Source organism: Lolium perenne, chromosome 1 (genome assembly GCF_019359855.2).
Source record: "Lolium perenne isolate Kyuss_39 chromosome 1, Kyuss_2.0, whole genome shotgun sequence".
Classification (NCBI taxonomy): Eukaryota; Viridiplantae; Streptophyta; class Magnoliopsida; order Poales; family Poaceae; genus Lolium; species Lolium perenne.
The window spans coordinates 193596925-193602924 of NC_067244.2; positions in this window are offsets into that span (position 1 = coordinate 193596925).

A 6000-nucleotide genomic window follows, 5' to 3' on the forward strand; every position below is an offset into this window, starting at 1 on the left:
TTGGGATTTGAAAGAGATGATCTAGATCTAGAGTTTTACTAAAAGCAATGTTGGTCCCCTGTTGCAATCAACTGTGGATTTTGTTACTTGTGGATGTTTGGGTACCCTAGATAGTAGAGGTCACCCTAGATCACAATCATCATGGTGTAAGCTCCGTTAAATTTGAGTTTCTGGAGATTGCCCTAACCTTGTTTGTGAAAGCTCGGTTGCTGCCTCAAAGGGCACCACTTAGTGGATCATGACACCTCGCGCTGTGTGAGGGCACGAGGAGATAAGTCATCCATTGTGGCTATGTGGGCATTGTGCCCTCACGCTTATCCAACGGAGACGTACCACCCCCAAAGGTGGGGACTCCGGGATATATCATTGTCTCCACCTTGCCGCTATTTCTATCCTTCACTTACTTGGTGTAACTTGCTAAATTTGTTATTTTTCTTGGCTACTTGTATCTTGTGTATTCTCATATAGGTTGTTCACGTAGTTGCATTATCAAGGCAACCTAGTTTATTGTTGTTCCCTAAAATTGGAAAAAAATACTAAAAATTGGTGGTCTCCTATTCACACCCCTCAGCCGACCGTCTCGATCCTTTCAGTATAGTTATATGAACTTGATAGCCTATTTTATTATGATGATTCAGAAAAAAGCATACATATAGGAAAATGGTAAGATTGCAATGTCGCCGCCACTTGAGTCATACCTGATTTTGTTTTGATTGATTGCACCGTAGAGAAAACAAAGGATTATTTTCATGAGGTTTGAGTGGATGCAAAATTTAATATGACCAATACATTATTTGAGATGATCTAACTCCAAACAAACTCTAGCTAAGGCCACATAAGGCCCACTTGTCATTATACAGGGTTAAACCCCAGAAGCATTTCTCTGGTGTTTGAACTCCAGTGGTGTTTCTCTGGTGTTTGCGGCTGCTCCTGGTTGAACTCTAGGGATGCAATATATGCCATCGCCGGTGCGTCCAAGGTGATACCTTTCTCAGGGCAGACCAAGTCCCGCTTCCCACTCACCATCTTGTAGACGTTTAAGGGTGGATGGTGCATCGACAAAGAAAGTTTGGTTGAAGATATTGCTCTTTTTTGCGAATAGAACCATGGCATTAAGAGAAACATCGAATAGTACAAAGCATCCCACCAAGAACGATAATTACAACAAAATTCTTGAGATTCCCTTCGTCTTCAACCTCTAGACCGTGTCGACGGTGTGCTGCCGCTGCTGCTCCTCCCTGAGTTGGCCTGACATTGTTGGTTGTGGATGAAAAGTCGCGAACGGGTCTAGAAAGACCACATCCGTCTCGGAGACGAATAAGAAGGAATAACCGCCGATAAAGCTCCATGAAGATCAGAAGAAGTCCTCGAAAACCACACCACTCCCACAAGCTTCTCGATGTCGCCATCGAGATGAAGCTAAAGCCGGGGAGACTTTATTTGAAAATACGCCGCCGCCACCATCTGAGCGCCGAGCCCTCCCTCCGACGGGGACTGAGATCAACCCGGCCTCCATGTGTTTACCTGCTGATTTTCCAGTGTCTTTTTTGTTGGAGTTCTGTATTCCTCAACGGCATGATCAGATTATGATGTAACTGTTTGGTCGTGATAGGGAAGAGGGGGCGATTTACACAAAAATAACCCTTTTCTGAAACTATAGCACAGACTGACCCTCCGGGCAAACTATTTCACTCATCTAACCCTTTGTGTGGCGCCCCTCTCAGGGGCGCCACACATGCCCGAGTGGCGCCAGTGTGGCCGGCGCCACTATCCATCCGATGTGGCGTCCTCGACACTGAGGTGGTGCTCTAATCTAACATGGCAGGATGTGTGGCGCCGCCCACATCGGCGCCACACTTTGAAAGTGTGGTGCCCGTGGCAAGGGCGCCACACATCCTGTTATGTGTGGCTGCGCGAGCCTGCCCCAGCCCGACCCAGCCATTCTCCTCTCTCTTTTCTTCTTCCCTCAGTAAAGGCGGCCGACTCTCTCTCTCCCCCCCTCAAATCCTACTCAAATCTCTTGGATTTCGTCAGATCTGTCCGTGGAGATCGTTCCCAACCCGTTCCTTGAGGTAATCTCCTTCGTTCCCCTTCTTTTCATCCATTGATTTTGTGTATTTGGTTGAATCCACATGTGAAACCCTAGATGTGGATTTGGTTGATTTGAGGGTGGAGATGGATTTGGTTGGATGTTAGGGTCGTTGAATTAGGAGAAATGGTAGTGTGCTAGTTTGTATGGGTAGATTATGTTGATTATGGTAACTAGTGAACACATGTGTGTATGTGTTGTTCCCTTTATGCTAGGGGGATGGAAAGAATTGTTCATGTTCATCATGTGGACAAGGATGCTTTCTTGAAGGGAAACATAGAGCCGGACCCGGAAGAGGTTGATTTGGTGTTTGACCTTAGCCCTAGCTTTGCGGAGGTGGTAGCACAAGTGAGGGTTGAGTTGAATTGGAATGAGCCAAATGATGGTGTTGAGCTAGAGGGAAGACATAATGTGGGATTTGGAATGCACACCCGTTGGAAGATAATGCGTATCAACTCCGAGCAACGTTGGTCCGTTTACAAGGAGACGGTGGCCGGGTCTGTTATCACCAGAATTTGACCGAGTCAGAGGTGGGCCGCGATCAAGATGGGCTTGAAGAATATACATCGAAGAATATACGTGAATCGGCCTTGAATAACGAGTTTGGGCTAATTTGCCCGTGTATCTGTAAATATAGTAGGATACGTGTCGTTTAGATAAAACTTGACTCGTGCACAGTTGGGATTATTCCCACGTTAGAAAGTCTACGGACTATAAATATGTATCTAGGGTTATCGAGATAAACAACAATCACGTTCATCACAAACCAATCTTGGCGCATCGCCGACCCCTTGTTTTGAGGGTTTCTTCCGGGTAAGCATCATGCTGCCTAGATCGCATCTTGCGATCTAGGCAGTATACGTTTATTCGTTGTTCATGCGTTGCTCGTGCTGAAGCCTTTTTGATGGCGAGCAACGTAGTTATCATAGATGTGTTAGGGTTAGCATCGTTTTACCTTGCTACATGCTTTCGTTCATGCAACCCTTAGACGTCTAGCCGTCCTTACACCTTTCTTAGGTATAAGGGCGGCACCTTGCTTGATCATTATTTAGTAGATCTGATCCGTTATGATTGTTCCTTGTTCTTCAAGGATTAGTTTAATATCTGCATAGTTAGGCCTTGCAAACGGGTTGAAGGATCCGGTGGCACGTAGGGTGCAGTTTGCTAACCCTAGATAAGATGTTCCGGGGATCAACTTCATGTTGGTTTTTAGGCCTTATATAGGGTTGGTTTATTGACACCGTGCGTGGCTGCTAGGCTCAATCACGAGTAGGATGTTCCGATTATGCGGTGAAAACCCTAAATCGTTGTAGATCGTTTTAGCTTTATGTTGATCAAGCAGGACCACCATGCTATCGTAAACCCTTTACGAATCATGGGTGGATCGGCTCCTTGAGCCGATTCACGGGAAAACCTGAGAGCCGATCGAGGCTCGTATTTAATGTTTACGTGTATGCCATGCAGGAAACCTAAGCGAAGCAAATCCATCACCTTCACGACCGGGTATAGGTCAGAGTGGCACGCATCTGCACCAGCATCGGACGTGTGTGCAGAGTCTTTGCGGGCCGTCGCGTGAGGGACCAGGGCCAGCCGCAGCTCTGAATTGTTCCCGGCTCTTCGTGTTGCCAGCCGTTGCTCGCCGGTGGGTTTCGGACGCCAACACATTCTGGCACGCCCGGTGGGACCATCTTCGACATCAACTGCATCGCCATCTACATCTGAGATGGCGGAAGGTACTCCAGTCACGTACGAGGATCTGCCAGAGGAGCTCAAGAAGAAGTATGACGATGTCAAAGCTCTCCTCGAGGCCGACCTCATCGGCTCTTTCCACAGGACCCGCTCACACGACAATCAGGTGGAGAGGGTTCTCACTGAAGCGCGCTCGATGGAGTGGACCTGTCCACCCCTTCAGAAGAACGCACCATGTCCTTGCGTCAGGAGATCAATTTCATGGTAGCTCATTCGCTACACCGCCACTCTGAGAGCCTGGTGAACACTTTGGAGCGGGTCGCTCTTCGAGTGCTCCATGAAATCTTGAATCATCGGTACTCTCCGTCAGGACCTGCTCTAGGAACTCATCAAAGGGAGCTACCACTCCAGAGCCGACCACCGCTGCCGTTCGCGCTGGCAGCACCAGAGGTGCCGAATACACCGGCATTCGTTGTCTACAAGATCGGGGGCGATCCTAGTGATTACCAGTTCTTGTACGAGGCGCCCAAGGAGATCCCTCACGGATACACGTGCACATACGTGCCGGACAGACGATCGGGCACTCGTGAACCAGATCGCAACGGCGAGGACTTACGGAACAGCAGGAGGAGTTTCTGGATCAGATCTTGAGAAGCAGACGTGGCTGGCTAAGTATGCCGCTCCGACGAACCTCCAGAGCTCAACTCCTGTGGCTAGCTCAGATCTCGAGAAGCAAGCGTGGCTAGCTAAGTACGCCACCCCAACAAATCTTCAGAGTTCAACTCCTGCAGCTAGCACGGCGGATCAGATCAGCACGATCTTAAGAGACCAGTTCGGCATGGTGCCGAAAAGGAGGGCAATCGGCTATTCCAAGCCGTATCCCAACGACTACGATTTGATCCCACTACCACCCAAATATCGGCTCCCTGAATTCTCCAAGTTTAGTGGGGCAGATGGCTCCAGCTCAATCGAGCATGTAAGCCAATATTTGGCGCAGCTGGGCACGATCTCAGCTGCAGATCCACTACGCGTGAGGTTCTTCGCACAGTCCCTCACAGGATTGGCTTTCGGGTGGTACACCTCGTTGCCACCAGACTCGATCCGGACTTGGAAGCAGTTGGAAGAACAGTTCCACATCCGGTATCACTCGAGAGGCTTCCGAGTGCGGCATTGCCGATCTAGCACAAGTACGTCGAAGCGCGAGAAAGCGTGGCGAGAATACATCCAGCGCTTGAGAACTGTTAGGAACCGATGTTATTCGGCTCGTGTGGCGAAAAAGAAGCGATCGAGTTGGCGGTGGTGGGCCTTGCATCACCAATCAAGGATATGGCCTCCCAAGCGAGACTACCCTTCATGGCGCACATGGTTCAGAAAGCGTCGTTATATGAACAGCGCCACCCGGACTTGTACCAGGACAAATTCAAGCGTGCGGTAGTCTTGGTTGAAGCAGATGAAGATGAAGGGTCCGCGGGAGATCAAGAGGTAGCGGTAGCTGAATGGACTCGGGGGCAACCCCGTGTCCCGCAAATGGGTGAAGCCACAAGGTCCTCCTAGAGGGTTTGACTTCGACGTGACCAAGCTGAGCAAATTTTTGATCTCTTACTCAAGGAAAAGCGGTTGAAGTTACCCGACGGTCTCAAACTCCCCACAAAGACAGAGCTGAATGGAAAGCCATATTGCAAATGGCATAACACGTTCAGCCATAACACTAACGACTGCAGGGTGTGGCGTCAGCAGATCCAAATGGCGATAGAGCAAGGGCGTCTAATCTTCAACCAGTACGCCATGAAAGTCGACACACACCCCTTCCCCGCCGTTAACACGGTGGAGTACGCTTACCCCGAGGGGTGCCAGCCAGGTTTTTCGTTAAGCATCAACATGGTCGAGCCTGGGCACCACTCTGGAAAGGACAAAGGCGAGGGCAGCTGCCCTCGTAGCAAGGACAAAGAGGAAGCCGCTCCACGCGATCGGCTCCGACACGATAGCAAGCGCTACATCACAAAGGGAGAAGTGAAGAGTGTGCGATATCAACGACCTCTCTCTGATCATCTCCTCAATAAATACGTGAGTCAGTATGACCAGCGCCGGCGGTACAATAGCGACGATGAAAGGGATCGTCTAGCTAGCAGGAACGCCAGGAGACATCGTCGGCATGATCGCGACGAGGAGGGATATGAGCGCCACGCCAAGGAGAAGTCGAGAGAACAGGACAACGTGGACAA